The following is a 21520-nucleotide window of genomic DNA, read 5'->3' on the forward strand; positions in this document are numbered from 1 at the left end:
ACAAAGTGACTTTTTATTATTCTCTGCTCTGCAATGACATGATGTCTTCTTCTCTTGCTTTGCAGCTAATTATACAATCTCCTCCAAAATTCTTTATAAACACAAATCTGCCATTTCTGGGGGTTGGTAAAGAACTACCCTGATTTACACAAATATGGCACACCTAATCCTAACAAAATGTGTCAAAAACAAATTGAATAAGAAGACAAACTAAAAAGAACAAACCTGTAAAATTTTAGTAACAAAACTGACTTTATCACCCCTATATATATATAGTGTACTGAGTATACAAGTTAGCTTTCACATCATTACATCTGGAAAGTCTTAGCATTTATCAGATTTATACTATGATTAGCATTTTAATTCAGGGAATTCTGATATTGCATAGGTTTTTTTGTTTGTTTGTTTTGTGTTTTTTTTTTTTTTTTGGTTAAGCTAACTGAAACTAAACAAAGTAAAAAACTGTAAAAAACAGACAAGCTTTTACAGACAAACCTTTTTTTACAAGAAAACCTTTATTTGGGCCTGAAAAATAAGTATTTTCTTTTCTGTGCCAGAAAAACAGATTATTTCTTTTAGTTATATCACTTCTTTTAATGACAAATATTTCCTCTTCCTACAAAACTTGCGTCTTCCCTAGCCTTGAGCAGTCCTGTCTATGATGACAATATTAAAACAAAAGAGATCCTGAAGGATCGGCAGACTGAAAGATGATTAAGAAGAGGTCAGAGCTGCCACTGTTTGTTTAGGAATAGATACCCTTCTGTAACTGGTATGAAGAGGAAGTGATGATCTGGCAAAGTCAGAACTGGATCTGCTTGCTCTGAACGGCTGGAAGAGCAAAGGTGAAGCATGTGTGATTTAGTGTTAGAAAAACTTTGTTAGAAAAATCCAGAGCATCATGGGAGTGATCTATAACTGTGGTTCATCAGACTGGTCCTTCTGCAGTATAGATAATGTCTGAGTGTGTTTGAGTTTGCTCAGTGTCTGAGATAAGGAAAGACTTAAAATCTTTTTACAATTCCTTAAGAAATCAGACCCCTGAACTGCAAACATATGACATAAGCAGCAGTGGTCAATAATTTAGAAGTTTATCTCTCTCTTTTGTACAATTCAGTGGGTGTTTAAACATTGATTTTATTGAAATCAGGCTCCTGTGTTTAAAATTAATTTTTAACTAATGTACAGAAAGAAATGCTTCATTAAGTTGCTGCTACTGTATTATGTGTCACAACCCCATGTTTTGCTGTTGCAGAGTTCAGCAGCCCTTCATCCTCCAAGCTAAAAAACTGTTAGCCTAAATCTCACTTAGGACTAGGTGATATGGGAGCTCATGTGATCATTACCAGTCCACTTTGCATTTAAGAAGAAAACAAGGGTTGAGAAATACTCTTTTAAAGCTGTTTTGCTTACCCAGGGCTTTGTGTAAGAAAGCTGCTTTGCTTCATGGATTCTCTTTGGACTCCCAGGTGTGTACGAAACCCTAACCTATAGTCCAGAGTCAAAGTCTGAATGTCCTCTTCTTGGAGTTTTTGATTTTGCATAGTCAAATTGTATGCATTGTTGGACTACAGTTCAGTAATGTGACATTCAGCTTGAATTAATTTTCTTTCTACTAAGGGAAACATGACTGTTCAGTAAAATTAATGATCTGCTATCTGCTTGACATTACTGGACTAGGTCACGCAATCTGAAATTTTGTGTAATAACCTGCAAAACACTTAGGATCTTCTGATCTTTTATTTATTCTTGTCACTCACAAGCTCATATTAAATATTAAACAACAGCAAGAAATACGATGGGATGATTTTTATTACACTGAACTTATATATTTGCTATGTTATTGCTATGTCAGGTTAAAGTATATTTTAACAGCAAGGCACCAAATTACCCATTTATGGTTCCAGTATGGTAAATTAGAATGCCATAGATAGAAAACTCTGCACAATTATGCAAGGCTCTATATTTTTTTCTATTAATTTTCGAATGTCTCTTCTATACATGAATGGACAGAATACTAATAGCCAATATATACCCATAAAATATATATGAGTCTGTATGTAGGTGATATACTTTGTATTTAAAAATAAAGATGCTTATATACATTCTGTTGTATATTGTTTTAGCTGATAATGTACAGATGGTATTTTACATGTAAAAACAAACATAGTTGCACATCAACACATAGGTCATAAGCCTACATTTACCTTTGAAGTCAATTAAAATAATTTTAGTGACTTAAGTGAGCTTTTCTGACTTCAGTGGGCTTTCAGTTAGATCCTGGGTATAAGTATTGGTACTACCGGAGATGTAAACTTTAGCTGCAATAGTAGATAAAAGTATTTACAGCAAAATGCATCAAGACATGACTGTTTTGTTTTCACTTACTAAGCTAAACTGTATTGGTTTTGTTCAGAAAGCTTTTACTCAGCTTCACTCTCATTTCAGTAAAACAAGAATAAAATGTTTTAAGCCACTTTTTTTGCCTCACATAATTTTACCAAAGAGTTTGGTGGTTCATGGATGGTTTCAATTATGTTAAGATACCATTTTCAATTTGGATAAATCAATAATTTGGAATAATCATGTTTATAAGTTCAAATGAACAGAATGAATAGAAGAAAATGCCTCTTTTCATCTTAATATTGTTTTAGGTTGAACAAATTTAATTGCTGACATTGGATTTTATTACTGGTTGAAGTTCAAATTACAACCGTGGTGGTGTATTTGTTTCAAGTTTAAATTTCTTTTTGTTTTAGTGTAACTGTCAAATCATGAAAAAAGTCAGATCATACAAATGACAATTTTAAATAGAAAAAAATATTTTACAAGGCAGTTAAATTTCATTTGTCTTAGCTTCAAAGAAGAATGGGTTATTTCAAATTTGCAAAGTCACTAGCAACCAATTTTGTATCTGATTTGCTTCATTTGTAAAGGCATGCTGAAGCAAGCAATTTCCTGCCCTTGTTCATTGTAAACACATCCCCACATTTCACAAACCATCAGAGATATTAGGTTCTAAAAAACAATTTGAAATACTTCATGAAGAAAGAGCTTTTTTTTCATGTCTCTTTCATCTTCTTACTTTTCTAAATGCTCTGACAACAAGCAGGCTTAAATATGATTTTTGTCTGTATTCAGAATGAATCACTTGAAAGTGTTAAGAGATAGTACTGGACAAAGAAATATTGAGGAAATTCTGTTGAAATGTAAATCTAAGTTTCTTATAATGTGTATAATTTGCAAAGACTCATTTTGGGAAAAAAAAAATCACAACAATATTAAAACATCTCATGTTACCATTTTCAGAACAAAGATTTTCTGCTTTTAATGTTAACACTTTCATTTTACTTTCTATTTCTCATGTGTTTTATCTCACTTCATAAAATTACAACACCTTAAAAATTTAATCAGCTATAGTAATTTTCCCTCCCTTAAGGCACCTTGGCAAAAAGTTTCCTTCCTGAGGGGTTTGGCATTTGAGCTGTTTGTTGTAAATTGGAAATTCTTCAAAAAACATGACTTATAGCTCCTGCACAGCTCTAAGAGCTCCTTCCTTCCTTCCTTCCTTCCTTCCTTCCTTCCTTCCTTCCTTCCTTCCTTCCTTCCTTCCTTCCTTCCTTCCTTCCTTCCTTCCTCTCTCTCTCTTTCTTTCTTTCTTTCTCTCTCTCTCTCTCTCTCTCTCTCTCTCTTTCTCTCTCTCTCTCTCTTTCTCTCTTCTTCTCTCTTCTTTCCTTTCTTCTCTTTCAAAGTGTTATTTTCTTGGTGTGCCTCCAACAGAGATGAGCAGACCAATGCAGGAGGTCACAGAAATACGTCTCAGCCAACTGGGGACAAACTTGTCTGTCAAAAATGAAAGGGGTACATCTCCACAACAAGGACCTGGGCCTGTGGGTTATTTTTAAAGGAAAATGTGAAGTCTGTCCATGACAACGTCAGGAAAGGAACAAACACAGGATCTCCCTCCAAGAGGATGCTCAGAGATGGAGATCAGGAATGGCTCATGGTGCTGGGACCTGAGGTGATGCTTCTGATGTGTTCCTGACCACAGAGTGTCCCTGTTGGATAATTCACATACTGTGATTGGTGAGCTGGGGGGACATCGAGTCACTCCATCTCCCAGGATGCCTTTTCACTGGCTGCTCTGAGAGGTATGCCTCTGAGGGGAGCTTGTTCATTTAGTGCAGGAGTTTCTGTGCCTACATGTTTTTAGTCACCTAAGTCCTTTGTAGGCTATGGCCTTTATTGAAAATAAAACAGCAGCTAAATTTGAGGATATCTGAGATAGTTATCTACAATGAAGTTGTTTAACAAAGATCTTCTATTTTTCCAATATCACAGTATGTTATTTTGCAGTGAAACTTCTTGCTGAATTTTAATGACTTGGAAAACCTGAAGAAGAAAATGTTGATGGCTTGGTTTCCAAAGTTATGTACATTTTTAGTTTCTATTAATATCAGTGTTTATATACTGTTGTTTATGCTAAGCATTCTTCATTATTATTGCATTTATTTTGTTCACACAGTCACTCTGTGTTTTTGTTTTGCTTTGTTTTCCATAGAGGTATACACTTTCTTCCTTGAAGGAAATAATATTTCATGGATACACACTGATTACTGTTTTGACTGTTGTTGTATATTTCTGACAACGTATTCATATTTTTTTTTTAAAAAGATTTTATGTAACTGGCTGCCAGTATCAGAAAGAACATTTCAAGATAAATCTTTGAAGTATGTTTGCTTTATCTAGGCCAGTTGAATAATGAAAACATATTTAATTATTTCCAGCCTCTCAAATGGTGTACAGTATGATTAGCTATGATGTGTATTTCCCAGCTAATTAGAGAAAACTGTATCACCAAGCTAATTGGACACAATGGTACCTCTGAAGACCAATAAAACCAGTTTATCACTTCCTGTGACTGGCATAAATGTAGTATGAATACAGTATGTAAAACAAAATGAGGAATGCTGCGAAGATGATCTCCATAGCAAGACAAATTCCTTACTGTTGGTTCATTCCAGAATCAAGTATGTCTTTGCCTTATTTCATTCAGACCTCCTTCCTTTTAAGCATATTTGTCTACCAACTCACTGGGTAATATGACACTACATTAAAATCCCTCACTTCTGTAAAATAAATGATCATTGTATTTGCTTCTTTGATTGTGAACATGGTCAGTTCTTTCTCATCTGATTTGGGAAGTAAATGCAACATCAGGAGTGGAGAGCACATCAAAATCAAAACACAGCTGGCAAGTTCTTTTAGATCTTAACACCCATGATAATATTTGTGCCCTCTGCAATGTAATCACGGGTATCTGTCCATGTTTTATGCTGTACTTCTTCCAGGCAGTCACACCTGTGACAATGATGGTGTTGGGAAAAATTATCACTAATGATCTATGACAGGATTTATCTAAGAAAGCGCAGCTCTATAGGCCATAACTACAGTTAAACTGTAACCTGAGAACACTCATATGCACACAGACATGAAATGAAACTGTAAGCTCCTGAAACACTGGCAACAATGCCATTTCTATTGATGTTATCACCAGTTAAACTGTACCCACTGGGAATTAATTGTCCAAAAAATCCAAGTATAGAAAAAGCCACTGTGAGTGCAATTATTCATTGTAAATGGAGAGAGATTAAAAACATTACAAAAGAGATATTTTCCCCATACATCCTGTTGAGTCTGCGTTTGCATAGATTAAGCATGAAATGTTATGACATTTTCAGACTTTCCTTTAAAATAGCTCACAGCTAACAAAAGGAGACCCCTAATTCTGCTAGGTATGATACACAGCTGTTCAAATAAATTAGGCATTAGGGAGATGACCTTCTGGACTATTTGCACTTGAGCCTTTCTTTCTTAAAAGAATAAGTCTGTGTTTTTCTTTTAATTTCTCTAAGAAGAGCTGTAGACCTTGTGTTCTCAGCACAGAGAAGATGGACAGCACAAAAACATAAGAAACAGGCAGAACTGAACTGTGGTGTTTTTTTGTTTTTTTTTTTTTTTTTTTTTTTTTTTTTTTTTTTTTTTTTTCCCCATAACCTTGCCTGCTTACTGCAATAAGAGGGCTCCAATAATATTTGGCAATGCTAGGGTCCTGAGAGCACTAATAGGCTTTAATGACCCTGACCTGTCACACCTGAGAGATCCACCTCCTGCAAATGGCCCAAGAGCTCCATTTAAGCACTAGTTTGGGAATTTAGTCCTTTCTGAAACTGATTTATTTCTATCTCTATCAATCCTGCATCCTGGATGGACTGTATCATGTAGGTACATAGCCCTTATTCTTCAATTCTCTTTCTTCAGGTGGTTTTGCCCCCAGCAGGGCTTTCTGTTTGTACATGGGACCACATCTATCCCTACATGTTAAGGGCCTGGTCTACACCTTAGAATAAATTTTAATAAATCTACTTTTTTGTTTTGGTTTGTTCTGCAAAGTGTTCTGTGCCTTTTGGAGGTAACCACAGAACAGTGTAATCAAGCCTTTCTTAACTTCTTGTAATGGGGCCTAGAAACAGATGGTGAAGAGGTACATATGTATCCATGGTATCAATATGTATCCTATCCATGGAAGGAAAATTTTTCCTGGAGGACCAGGATAGACTGTCTTTGATATGATTTGTGCCTTCATAGTCATAAAAAAGTTGTAGAGTGAATATGCATGCTTCAAAACAGATTACTCTCTCCCATGTAAGTTCTGTTGTACCTAAGCTTCCAATAGTGAGACTGAATTTGAAACAGTCACTAGTATGTTACATCGTATTGCATACATAGAACTCATGAGTGGTTTTAAGTCCTTCTTAGGTTCATTCTGGTAGCAGAAGAAGGAGGTTTAACTTATCTACTTGACATGTATTTGAAGTAAAAAATGTTATCTTAGTCTGATATAGCTAAGGACAATGTTTGATGATTATGTATTAGGCCCAGATTAAAAGGTCGTTATCTGATGGTCATTTTACAAGCAAAAAGAAAGTAAGGAATGTGGATTCTGAAACATATGTGTGAAGCATATGATTTAAAAGCACTAACGTGCTTTTTTAACTAGTGTTATCCAGAACCTATTGTACGTGTGGAAGAAGTAATTTCTCTATTTCCCATTGAAGCATTTATTCAGCTAAGAACTAGACCTGAGGAAATTGTGTTTTTCTCTGGGTTGACAGCTGATGCTCAATTGTGTTTAAAAGGCAGTCTTTCATGTGTGGTCTCCATCCTCAGTCCAGGTTTTGACTAGGACCCTGAGATAAATAGGAGGGGTAGGTGTGAGGAGGTTGACCCAAACAGAACTTTCCTCTGAACTTAATATCAATTGCATTTCCCTTGCTAAGCACTGTAAGAATTATATATATGAAGGAACCTCTATGAAACTGTAGATTTGCATGCGTCCAATGCTGTTCTCTGAAGCATAAACAAATGTAAAATCCTGATGGCTTTTTTCTTTTTTCTTTTTTCTTTTTTTTTTTTTTTTTCTTTTCTCCTGTGAAATGTGCTTATATACAATGCTGGAGAAGATTCCACTCACTCTGCAGCCAATCTAGGCCACAAAGGGAAACACATATGGAATGTACTTTTTAAAGCAGAATAGCTTATACCACCATCCTTCCTAGCTGAGCTTAGATGCTATTTTCCTATTGGCTATGGGTAGGGAAAGGGGCTTTAAACTACCATATTGACAGTCTCTTTCATGTCTCCATGAGGTTTTATGGACCTATAACATAAACAGCAGCAGCTCAATGCTCCTTGATTTCTAACAAGTTGAGGTTGGCACACATGGCTGGAGACTAAACTAATGTGAACTTGCTTTTCACCCTTCACCTCTTCATTTATGTTATGCATCACTCTCTTCCTTACTAAGCTGTGTGTAGTTCTGTCATGGTTTTGGTTGGATTTTTTTAAAATGTTCTTTTGATTCAGGAACAGATTATATTTTAAATGTTTATATCAGGTTAATCAATGCAATTACACAAAGTGTGATAAACTTAGGGGAAGCTTTTGGGTACATACATAACTAGATGAAAAAGCAGTGTGAACAGTGATGTAAAGAGGACATATAAGACTTAAGAAATTTTCAGAAAATTTATTGTTCTGGCATGTTCTTTTCTGAGTTTCAGGAAGTATTTAAGAGAACAAAGACTTGATTTGATGAGCATATAATGTGCATATAATCGAATAGTCTGGAGATATCTGTCACATATTGTTGTTCCTGAAATCACGTTCATTAACAGAGGCTTTTCAAGTGTTAGTATGTATTGATTAATGACAGGATTAGATGGATTACCAGCCACTGTGTGACATACTGATAGAGAATTTTCTGCTTTCTGTGAAGGTAGAAATTAAACTAAGATGCTGGATGTGAGGGTTCATAAAAATGGATGAATCTGTGTTGCCGTGCCTCTCTTTGCATGGCAATTGCCTCTCTTTTAGCCCTTTTACACCCAGGATTCTTGCACAGTTTGTAGGGAAGATATGCACCAGGACTGAACTTCACAACAGCCAGAACTATAAAGAGGAATCATGAGAGAAGATAAGTTAGGCACCTAAGACAGTCAACAAGAAAAACAGTAAGATGCTGTAGTTTGAGGCTGCCACCTTCCCAGACATTTTTATTCAGTCTTTTCCTTTAAAATGGTGCTAGAGATGTGGGACAGTGATACTCTTCCTTATATGTTTTGACTATTATAGTAAGCTGGTGTGGCTGAAATGCTGAAATCATAGATTCCAAGTTCTTGATGGTCTATGCACATTCAGATCGGCACTTTCCTATCTCCAAAGAGAATAATGTTTAGGAGAACAGTAGAGTCATCTTGGTTTCAAATCAAATGGATGTTTTTCTGACATCATGTTTTAGGTGACGTAAAGTATTTGGCTCTCTGTCAGAAGTTGTTGACTAAAATTCCTTACAGCATATAGACAATCTACTGCTTATCTTTGGCCTTAAAATCTGTTACCAAGGGCATGTAACTTGTAAGTCAACTGCTAATCCTTGCTAGTGTGCTTGGTAGCAATTCACCTTTAATATTCATTCCTCTTACTATATATGTTGTATTGCTACATGCCTTAAATTATTTTCTTAGTTGAGTAATTCATCATTTCAGAGAACTGAAATTCTTTGAGATTTACTATTGGGTGTGGAGACCTTTTTATGTATTGATAATTTGTCTTGCATATACAAGACTTTTTCAGATAAATATTCACTTTTATTTCATTTCAGTGTGTTTTATTTAGAAGATATTTTTCTTACAATAATATCTACAACCTAGAAAATAGTAAGAATAGTTCCTTAAGCATACTGGCTGCTAATTATTGGCCTACCAGACTACTTAGTTTTCATATTTGTATATTATTGTTGTGCTTTTTCTTTCCCATTTCATGATAAAGCAAGCTTATATAAATGCTGGCTTCCTGCTTTGTTTCACTGTTCCGTATGTGCTGAAATGACAGAGGGATGTGTGTAGGGTCTGATGATCTGATATCAGCTGTAAGGACATATCAGAAAGCTAAGTGAGATACTTTTTAAAGCAATGATCTTAGCATGTTGAGTAGAATTGAGCTCCAGCTTCACTGGTAGTAAATGGTATTTGATCACTGGTGCAAAGGACCACAAGAACTGTAGAGGTACATCCACAACTATCAGCAGTATATCAGGTACAGGCTTGATGTCAGGTGATAGGCTGGAAATAGGGCTATAACAGGCAGCGTAGGGATTCTGGGAATGGTTTATACTATAGCACACCTTGCATACTGTCTGTTCAGATGTCCAGTTTTCTGTTGTGGACAGTCATGAATGCACCAGACAAAAAAGCAGGCTTAAAAGCACTTAACTCCTGTGACTTCTTTCTGTTTTCTCACCCACTATGTTCTACAGCCAAAGTGTAGTATACGATTTCTGTAGCGATAATGGATGTCTTTATATTAACAAAAAAAAAAAAAAAAGCCCTAAGAATTTCTATGAACCCGTCTATGTATTTATATCTTAAAGATTTCACTTTCATATGAAATCTCAATCTAGCTGTCCTCCCACTCTGTTGGGGAGTGATGTGTGTCAAGTGAAGCATCTCCAAGCCCCAGGAGAAAAAGCTATCTTTGTAAGTTTCTCTGCAAGACATCCTCCTTGTAAGATAGTTCCCTTTCACCCCCTCACTTACTCTGTACCAGTTTTCCCACCCAGTCTGCTTCTTTTCATGTCTTATTTTCTCAGTGTTTTCCCATTTTCCATCCTTAACCTATGCACGCTCTTTCCAGATGTGTGGTAAACATTGCCTTTCACAACACTGTTCCAAAAACAAAAACATTCCAGAGGCTGATTTATCTCAGAACACTGAAGGCTTTGTGTGAGCAGATACCAGATGAGTTCAGAAACTTGTGGAGGCCTCTACTTCTAGCCTTCCTGGTAATGACTCAAAAATCTGTGGACACAGTGTCACTGGAAAGCCCACTCCTTCTGACACTGGATGGGGCACAAAAATGAGTCACTCTTTACAAAATACTTGAAGCTGGTTTATGTGACAGGTTGCAAATTTTAAGTAAAAACTGACCTTGTTGTGGTTTGGCCTTGCTTCTCCAATGGACCTGACCATGTAACAAAAAGAACTAGTAGCTGTTGTGACTGGAGTAGATGATTGCCCAGGTTTATAGATATACAAGGGTTTTTAAGAAGTTGCTATTTTATTTACTAGTAGAGAAGACTATGGGAAAATTAAGCATATGAAAGCATATGCTATGTCTAGGCAGTAGCATGAAATTTATCTGAAAACTTGTGCACCTAAGCACATAGAGGATAAGAGACCAGAAAGCCAAGGATGCCTGGAGATAGCTCCCAATAAAAGCTGTGTGTTTGCTGTTAAATTCCAAGCATTTTGGAGAACATATAACCTTCAAGCTAACAAATATTTAAATTATTTACTGTTTCTCTCTATATAGAGATGTTTCTTAAAGGCATTTTAGTTGGCTTTTGTTTTGAGGTTATGACTTTCCGTGAAAGCGAATTCAAACCCCTTTTTGTTCAAATCAGTTGTTTTTCATTTTGTTACTTAGTGCTTTATAGAAAGAACCTGAAGTCGTTCTTGGTGTTGTTAACTAGTAATATGTATTCCAGTAAATATCCAATGGTTGAAATCAAGATCAGAACAGCTGTAGTAGAGAAGACGTTCATAGTCTTAAACATGTTGAAAAGAAGCATGTTGTAGTAATGGATCATGACAGTTAAAAATTAAGTCCTTCCCAGTCTTTGTCATTATTGGTAAGATTGAGACTTAGAACTATTTGTATAGTGTCAAGAATCATTTGTGAATAACTTAGTTCACAACTGACACAAACATTTATTGGATATACTCTTTCTGTGTGTACTCCATCTTAGTAGCTGCATAGTTTAAAAGAAAATGTACGGAACATATCCCTTCCTTTCAAGCAGGCTTTTCTGAATGTAGATGAAAAGCCTCTATAAGACGTACCTTGTTGATAACAGAACAAACATGTTAGGTAGCAAAACCGTCTACGTAGTTTTTGACCATAAGCTTTTTTTTTTTTTTTTTTTTTTTGACAAAATTGAATTTACTTTCCCTGCCCTTTAATTTATTGATTACAGCTCTGAGATGGACAGCAAGGCAGTGGAGTCTTATGTAGACAGAGAGGGTAAGATCTAGGCGAAACTCAGTGTTTTTTTTTTCCACTGAGTTTTTTGTTAAACTGCCAACCGTTCACAGGATAATAATCTTCTGTCACTATCAGCTTGGATCAGAAAAGAAGCATTAATGGTATTCTTCATATATTTCTCTGCTACACAAGGTATTGTTACTTGTTCATTTTTATTTTTTATGTGAAAATACTTTCTTATACTTTCATCCTGTTTTAACGTGAACACTTTGATTATATAGTTGCATTTATTTTATTGTAAATATCCTTTTATCCTATTATCCTTTGTAACTTTGTAACACAGTTTGAACATTAGATCTATCTCTTCAGAGCTTTTTGGGTGAGTTCTGTTTATGCATGAAATTCAGGAGAAGCTTCGACAGTTTTTCAGAAAGTGTGACTGATATTTGATTAGGTAGATTAAGTTAAACTACTCAGGTTTGTCTTTTTACTTGTATGCATTGCTTCACTTCCTTTTCTCAAATGAAGGACAGATTTATATGCTTTATACCAGCAGATCAATATGCATTAAAGGCAGTCAAAGATGAGAGTCTTTGTTGGTTCACTAAGGGGTATAAATGAAATTATGTCAGTTTTGGAATTCAGTGATGTAAATTATCCATGTCTTATTGATTATTAGGCACAAATTTAAAGGATAATCTAATGTCATTAGGGGATCATTTGCAGGATTAAAACCTCCTTTTCCAGAGGCTGATTTTTTCTAGTTTCTGTTTACTTGCAAAACTTTCGGTAGTGTGTTTTCCCCTTTTCTTAAACAAAACAAACAAAAAAGTTTCTTCAGCAAGAATTCCTCTCTTAAGTATGGTTTAATTCATAGTTGTTTGCCGTGCCATATCTGCAGAATTCAGACTTTTTCCATTTAATTGGGCTATTCACAATCTTTCTTATGTCTAAAGTTTAATTTTTGTTTTTAATATTCTCAACTACATTTCTTAGATTAGAGTTGTGTTTTTACCATAGTTTTCAAAGCCCCAATGAAATTAATTTTAAATTTCCGTGATTCTCAAGGTCAACATGAAACCAAGTATTCATTCGTAGTTTAGCAACTTTTATAGACCTCTGGTTAATCAGGGATAAGAGTGATCAGATTTTGAAGGAAAATGCTAGAATGTCATACAGATTATTGTGTTGGATGACAAAAATATGGGTACTAGACTTTGTCTACAGAGGAATTTGCATCTGAAAATTGGTTAGCATGCTGAATCCCAAAAATTATCTTTCTGAGAGCTTTATCACCTCTTAATAGTTTCTGCTATTAAAAATCCTCTTTTCTGGTTGCATTCTTCTGAGATGAGAGAGGAAGAGATGTGATCATGATTGAGAAAGAACAGGTGGGACACCAGGACATTGTTTCAAACAGTTTTTTCTGAATAGTTACTGTCTTTACACAGCACCACTATTTCCATAATTTGGCTTTGTCGCTCTTCTTGCTGTAATTAATTCATTTATAAGCAAGGATGAACTTGTTTGGTAATAGAATAAAATATCTCCAGAGCCATCAGCAGGCAGTAGATTTTCTTCTGGGAAAGAAGTCAACAGAACTACATTCTGATTGGTTTTCAACTTGCCTGACAAGTCTATTGCAGAGCATCCTTAGCTTTAGAGATGGAGGATCTTTCATTCTCAACCACTGTGGTGTACACGTGGAAGCTGGTGTCACCATGCTGATTCAGCCAGCTGGGGATGATGGTGTCTGTGTGGCTGTACAAACCTGGAATCTGGCTCCCGTGGCTGTTGAGATTAGATCAAGATCAGCCTGTAGGACAGGATTAGGAAAGCGGAATCTGCATATGCAACAAGCACCCTGTGAAAACTGATTGGATTATTTCTCACCTTCCTGATGCTGCAAACCTAAAAGTGCTAGGGAGCATTATATTGCTATGGAAGTACATTCTGTTCTACTACAACTACCATTAAACACAGCTTCTTCTAGGGTTTGCAATGTATCACCTAAGTAATATGCCTATTGAACCTTAATTGACTGCTTGGATAAGAAATTAACGGCAATGTGTTTTATACTTTAGCTGTACTAATAAATATATCTTCAGGCTAAGAAAAATTTACAAGGATGACTGATTTAAAACCTTGTCAGCTCCATTAGTCTGTGAAAAGACATAGCATTAATCCCAAATTTAGAAAATCAAACTTCTTGATTGATTGTACTTGATTTTACAATCAAAAAAAAAAGTTTGTCTTGCAAGGGAATATTGTTGGTGAGCTAACAAATATTTCATATCCTTAGCCAAAACTCCATCTGGAAGCATCAGAGAATTAATGTCTGTATTTTTTTTAAAGATTTTTGTGGCATTTTTTTGGCAAGAATAGAGGTGATAATAGAATTGAGAGAACCATAGCCAGATTGCTCCTGTGGGAGGAGAGGGGTGGTTTGGTTTTTATTCTGTTGCTGTTGTGAATCTGCTGACATCCCTGAAATCTCATGGGATTGTTTTGAATTTGAGGGCTACAATTAAGATTAAAATCTAGCTCATCATCACAGCATAGTCCTAAAGGCATTCTCTAGGCCAGAACAGGCCCATGGGATATTTCATGCAAATTGTGATTTTATGTTAGGGAGGTAGAGAAAAACTAACTGGACAATAATTATGTAACAACTAATACTATTCCTTACTCCTGAAAGTAGCTTGGTATAAAGATATGTAGACATTGACATTGCTATGGTACTTCCACTGACCAAAGAAGAAAGGATACTTTAGGTGTTCAATATGGTATCTATCTCCATGGTGGCCAAGACTAGGTTCTAATTAAGAAATTGTTACGCAGATTGGTGTTTGTTCAGTTCTGTTGGATAAACCATATTGCCTTGCTCTTATTTCCCCTTAATACTTGTTCTTTCCTCAGTAAATTAAGTAATTACTGCTTGTCAGACTAAATGATGGACTAAGCTTTAAAACTTATCAGAAAATGGTAATTTCCAGTTTTCCAAAGGAAAATACAGATTTTTACTAGAAGTAGCGTTTTCTCTGAGAATGTCTGAAACATGTAAAACACTTCAACAGGCAAGAGTCTAGGCATAAACAATCAGCTGATAAATATAGGATCTGAAAACCTTTGGGCATTTGCAGAATCTGCAGGAAAAGATATAGAAAGTACAGATCATGAACTGAGTCAACATGTTTACTGTTAGTAAACAGGCAAACATCAAATTGGGCATATGAGCAAAACTATGGTTTGGAAGGCACAAGGATAAACTGTAAGGATTGGGCTTTCAAACGTGAGTCCTTTTAATCTCATTGCTTGAACGATTGCTACTAGCCCAATTGAGGAGAGCTAATGAAGTGATTCGGGAGCTCATCTATAGAACTTGAATGAAACAGCAGAGTTTTATGCTACAGAAGGTCAAGAAAAATATGCTAAGTTTAAGTCAAAAAGCTGCTGAAAAGGAGGATGTAATCTGCTGTTTCACTGACCATGTAAACAGTAAGAAATGATGTGCCTAACCTGCACAAAGAAATTCCATTAGAGGACTTTTCAGTCCACTACTAAAATCAGCAACATGAGAATCTCCAGGGAAATGGAAACTGATATGGGGGTTTTGAAAGGTGGTGTTCTGTGAGGTGAATACATTTGTCTGAGGAAATAAAGTACTCAAATTCAGAGAATTAAAATTCAGTTCTGTCTAGAGCTGAACTCATAGGAAGAAGGAAAAGGCTTTTGAGATAAGTTCTGGTCTGAAGAGGTTTGGAGCTGTGATGAAGCTCCTGTTGTACTGCTTTGTTCTGTTCACATCAGAAAAACTCCAAATTAAAAAAACAGACAAACAAAAAGACACCAATACTAGAAGCCTAGTTCTTCATATACAATCCTTTTTTTTTACTTATGCATTTTTTATATTTATATACTGCATATTGACCAGAATAATTATAAATAGTATATTAAAAGTACCGTATAACTATGACTTTTGACTTAATCTATTCATGACAGATGCTTCATTATGTAGAATAATGCATTAGAAATTGTTTGTAAACAAATTTTTATTCAATATAAATTAACTAGAAAAGTATTTACTTTGGTCATAGTCTGATGTAACTTCAACAGATAAATGCCTGGTCACTGGCAGTCTTAAACATAGACAGGTGAGGCTATTAAAGTTACTGGATATTCTTGGAGATGAAAGGAATCAATGAAACTAAAGTTAGGGAGAAGTTTGGTATTTCCTATTAAAGCAATATGGTAGTTTGGTATTTCCTGTTAATACGCAGTTCTTATCACAGGTCACATAAGCATGCTAACAAAAAATGGAGTATTTCCAACCAAAAAAAAAAAAAAAATCCAAGAACCCAAGAATCCTTATGAAATATGTGAAATTAATAACAACGTTTTTTCCTACTTGAAATTCCTAATTAAGTGTGAAGTGATGACATACAGGATATAGACTGAGGAGCTGTGTGTGAGAAAATCACAAATGGCTAAGATACCACTGCAGAATATCTCATTTGTCAGAATGTCATTCATGTTCAGAATTATAGTATCCCTTTTATGATGACTATAAAATGATTTTGGTTATGAAGCTAACTTAATATTTCATGTCATATTAATTTCATTCAGCATAAAATTAGAGCTAAATTAGGAAGTCTGCAAAAGAACCTATAATACTGAATTATTAAGACTTTCTAACCATGAATTCACCTTGTTTTATTCTAGCACATTAGGAATGATCATGGCCTATCTCTTGGCCAGAGTTGCCAGAATGATTTCTATAAATATTTTTTTTCAGTATATAAAAATTGCCTTAGTGGAGCTATCAATCCTAGGTCTGTCTTCTGCTATGGGTAATGGTAGAAGTCAAAAGCTTAACATGCTCCCTTCCACTCAGCCTAGCTCCAGTATTTCATCGTGGTCAAATATTTTCTTCTGCCCCCTTTTCATGCTTTAGAGGACACCTATTGGTAATCTTTGTATATGTTGAAGTTGATTTTCATCAGTAAATGTATATATTTCAAGAATGCATTGAAAGTACACCCCAGTTATGCTATATGACAGTGAATTTCACAGGTTAATTACGTATTATGTCTGTGGTTGAGGCTTATTTGTAGTTTTACTGCTTTAAGTTTGGTCACAAATGGTTTTGTGAAGCAAATATATTTTGTGGTACATCACCAATTAGGGAAAATGAAGTAGAAGAGACTATGAGCAATTACTAACAAATACAGCACCTACCACAACTTCTTGTGTAGGACTTCAGTTTATTCTACTTCTCAAAGATACCAAGACTGAGATAAATTTTCTCTTAAGGCTGGACAAATCATGTTGTTAGAGTACTCGAGAGATTTTGGAGCTTAGAGAAAAATAGATCTATCATAAATATTGGATGCAGAAATATCATAAACATGGGAAATCTTATAATTTAGATAGTTTGTACAGTTGCTGTATCTCATTTAAGAAGTCTTATATGGGTTCTTGTCCATCCTGGCCATCTCTGCTGGTCTCATGACACTCTGACACTGCAGCTGAGTCTGTTTGGCAAGTAAATACTTCCAGCTGGTTAATTCCCACCCATTAGTAGGACTTTGTTGTCAGATGTTACTCCTGCTGTTCATTGACAAATTTTACTCCAGAACAAGCCTCTTCTTCTGTTGGTGACCCAATGAGGTAGGACTTTGTCAAAGATGTGGCTGTAATTAATTAAGTTTAGACTTTGCTTTGTTGTGTCCTGATGGAATAGCTTGATTGGGATCCTGGTTCAGTGTTTAGGGAATTCTTCTTCTGTTCTTGAAATTGTCAAACAAGCCACTTTTGGTGCAGATAAATGTGGTCACCTTCTCTCTGCTGTCTCATTTAGTCCCATGCTGTTGCCCTGACACATGCACCTGGATAAGAGTCATTTGCTACTGCTTATGCTACAAAGGGCATAAATCAGATAACCAATATTTGTGTTGTTGTGGGTGCCTTGTGTGCATAATAGGAGAATTTGGGAGTGCCTGACTACTTTTTCTGATTGCTAGTAAAGCATCTTCCCTCTATTTAAAATAAGGTAATTACAGTGAGCTGAGTTTCTGGTGTCTTTCCCATGACACCAAACTAGACTTTTTTTTATTGCTCTATCCTTTTTGGCCTTTTTATGACTTCCCATACTAGCAAAGGACTATGTGATCCTCCATCTACTGCATAACAATACTAGATGATTCTGGTCCTAGGTTTAGAAGCTGTGATTTATCCTGATAACTCAGTTCAGTGGAAACTCCTATCATTACTTTACAGTATCATCATATTTTCCAGGTTTTAGTTCCCTCAAATCTACTAAATAGAAGAATGCTTTTTCTTTCAGTCTATTTCGGTGTCTAAAAGACTGCTTTATCTGTTACTCTTGCTGAGATTTTTGCTTCAATTGCTGTAAGAAAATCACCCTATGGCTAATATTCTGAAGAACTAGAAGAGGTTCATAGCTGTTGGGTTAAAAAAAAAAAATCTACTGGCAAGTCCTGGAAATATGATAAATAGTGATTCCATAACTTAAATTTTACTTGAATTTATATTTTAAAATAGCTACCTGCCAAACAAGTAAATAAAACTCTTATTTTTCTGTTTTCAGTGGGACTATGCAACTTTCAACCAGTAACTTGTGCTTTTCTGTTTTCTGTTCAGTCATTTTAATATTTTATTCTTGAGGTCCTTGTACATGTGATATGACAGCTTCATTTCAATGATGTTGCTAGCTGGTCTAGGGAAGTGATTGTCCAACTCTACTCCACAGTGATGTGGCTTCACCTTGAGTAATGTGTGCAGTTTGGGGCACCACAATAAAAGGAGGACATAAAACTATTAGCTTTCAAAGGAAATCTGAATATGGTTAAGGTCTAAGGGACATAATATATGAGGAGCAGCTGAAGTCATTTGGTTTTGAAGCTCAAGCCTGAGGGGCAACCAAACAATTTGATTGACTGATGGACAACTTCATGGTGGTCAACAGCTTCCTTATGAGGTAGAACAGAGGGGGAGATGTTGATGTCTTCTCTCTGACAGTGATAGGACTTAAGGCAACAGCATGAAGCGGTAACGAGGAAGGTGCAGGGAAAGGGTTCTTTATCTGGGAAAGGGTTCTTTACCCAGAGGGTGTTTGGACATGGGAACAGGCTCCCCAGGGAAGTGGTCACAGCAGTAAGAGTATTGGAGTTCAATAAATGTTTGAACATTTCTCCGACATGTAGTTTAACTTCTGGGTCGTCCTGTGTGGAGCCAGGAGTTGGACTTGATGATCCTTGCAGGTCCCTTCCAACTCAGGATATTCTATGGTTGTATAAGCTTTTTTTGATAAACAAAACAGACTTCTCTACTGTTACTCTCACTGTAGGCACTGCTTGAATCATATTTCAGTCTTTTCTGTGTTTTCCTCAAAATCCTGTGTAAGTAGTAAATCTTGTAGTTTGATATCAATCTTACTAATTCCTTAATGGGGTGTGGGGAGGTGAAGAGTAATCTTAAGTCTTCCTTGCTGTTGCAATGCTTGCATTTTCCAGAACTTCATTATCTTTTTTTTTTTTTTTTTTTTTCCTATGGCATAATGATGATTTGAGAATCTTGTCCACATCTTGTATAGACAGCTGGGTGGCAAGCAGAAGAATCATGCCATAAGGAACTTGATGTAGAGTGCTCAGTTGAGTTGGGACACAGAATTTAACTGTGCTTATGAATGCTGCTGTAATGTAAATAATGTTTAGTAAGCCTTAGCTGGTTTCTAAATCTGCAATCTTGGAGAGGAAAAAAATTACAAGTTAAGTAACTTTCTATTTGAGCCTTTTCTGTATTTTAAAATGTTGGTTTTTTTTTTTTTTTTTTTTTATATAGGTGAAAAATCATAATTTCTATAGGTTTTTGTAAACAACCATTTTGCCTTTGTTTCCAGTCCAATCTAGTATTATGCATTGAAGCTGACTCATTTTCTTTTAGTATTTTTATACAAGGGAGAAAACTAGGCATTGCAGTTCTGTTCATTGCTATTAAACAATTGATATGCACACAGTATATTACAGAAATCTCCCTGGAGCTAAAAGTATTTCAGGAGGCATGTACAAGTGTTTAAGATTCAGGTGTCTGTCTGTATGTTTCAGAGACATTAAAAGAAACAGACTGACTAACTAGTAGGTGTAGCTTAGTCATAAAATCCTACATGTAGTAGTCATAACTCTAGTCTATTATTCCACTGTCTATTTTCATTAGTGCTATCAACTCCCCTGCATAGCTGGACTTAGAAGCAAGCTATATATTGTAGAGAACTTTCAAAATAAATGCTATGGTCTTCTCACTGAAGTGTCAAAGCTGAAGCTTGTAATATCATGATGATCCTTAAAAATATAAATGTTAAATAATCTAAATGTGTTTTTTAAAACATTTTTAAAAACATGTTTTTTTAAAACATCTAGAACTTCCACCTCAATCTTATTTTTTTATTTTTTTTTTTATTTTTCCCCATCCTCTGAGCAAATTCTGAGACTTTACACCGGTTGTCCAGGTGAAACTTCTATTTTTCTGGTGCAATTGTCATGAGAAAATATCCTGTCTTTCTTGTATGGTAACATTTCCAGAAGTAATATGTTGTATTAAAGTATTTGAGTTGTTTTATTTTGTACACTTTAAAACCCTTTTGCTATGATCATCTGGATTGTATACGAAGATGTTCAAAAAAGGTTTGTGTCCCAGAACAAGTTTAAAGGACAAATCATACAAGAATTCATTTTTATGGACTCCCCATAGATAGCTCCATAGAGATATACAACACAATGTATTACTGAAAAGCAATATAGGGTTTTGTATATAATGTTTTTATATGTAATTCAAGAATAATTTCATTTTAAACCAGTATTTAAGCTCTAGCTTCCAAAATAGGTGGAACAATAGGTTTTTCCAAGTTTGAATCAAGAGATTGCTTCATTTGCAAAATGAATTCTACAGAAGTTTCAGGTATGTGATTCTGCATTATGTTGTATACAAACTTCTCCTTGAATCAGGTTCCAGTTAAGCTTTGTGATGATCTTAGTGGGTGTGCTCAACGCTTATGGGGTGGGCGGAAGAGAGGGAGAGGGAAGGGTTTGTGCCACAGTTAGTGATAGAATTTTTCTTGAAGGGGAAGCCAAATCACTATTTCTTTCTTCACAGATGAACCTTTCTGAACTTCATTTATTTTGCTGCTTAGATGAGATCAAAACAATCAAATATGCCTCTGCTCTCAAAATATGAAATGGGATCTACTGTTATAAGAGATTTCAGTAAGAATTTAAGTACAGAAGAGACTGGAAAGTGCAAGATATATCACCGTATTTGTGCCAGTTATGAAAGTTTTATATATGCCCTGGTTCAATAAATGAGAACAGATATAATTGATGTTGAACCACAAACATCTTGAAGATATTTAAGCTGTGACATTAAAAAGGAGTCAAACAATTTAGCGAGGAAAAATGCAATGTTGAGTTGCTAATCACTCTACTTATGATTATGTGCAGCTCTTGGGAAGCTTTAGGAGTTCCCAATGGGAATTAAGAGACTGATAATGGGCTACAAAATAGCCCGTGGGATTTCTAATAGTATGTGGGATACAGTGCTGGCAAGTGGCTTGATGTCTAGCCTGTCCTTTTACTGTCATATGCAGTGGTAGTTAAGTGCCTACTACATAGGGAATTAATTGTTAACTTTCAATTAACTACATTCCCAGTGAATGGGCAAGTATTACTTATACAACTGGTGAGTTTCTTGGCCCCTTCAATTTAAGAAAGTAAGAATCAATGAGTCCTTGTAGTTCATTAAACCTAATCCCATACTATTGTATACCATCTGTATCTTAATATTAAATTTGATTGGTTTGTAGAAAAAAATTAACTCCTTTTTTGTTCTCCACTAAAGTGAT

At 35.4% G+C, this 21520-nt stretch overlaps 1 long non-coding RNA gene across 2 annotated transcripts in view; it reads left to right on the plus strand.

Annotated features, from left to right (window-relative positions):
• The first annotated feature begins 6151 nt into the window (after window positions 1–6151).
• LOC311437160 overlaps window positions 6152–21520 on the plus strand; it is a 38231-nt gene continuing 22862 nt past the window's right edge. Inside the window, exon 1 of one of the 2 annotated variants that reach the window (XR_014693332.1) lies at window positions 6152–6281. This is a non-coding gene — a long non-coding RNA (uncharacterized lncRNA). Of the gene's footprint in view, window positions 6286–21520 lie in introns of both variants that reach the window. The other variant, XR_014693333.1, reaches the window with a different exon arrangement.

The sequence above is a fragment of the Aythya ferina genome, assembly GCF_964211825.1.
Source record: "Aythya ferina genome assembly, chromosome: 5".
NCBI classification, from domain to species: Eukaryota; Metazoa; Chordata; class Aves; order Anseriformes; family Anatidae; genus Aythya; species Aythya ferina.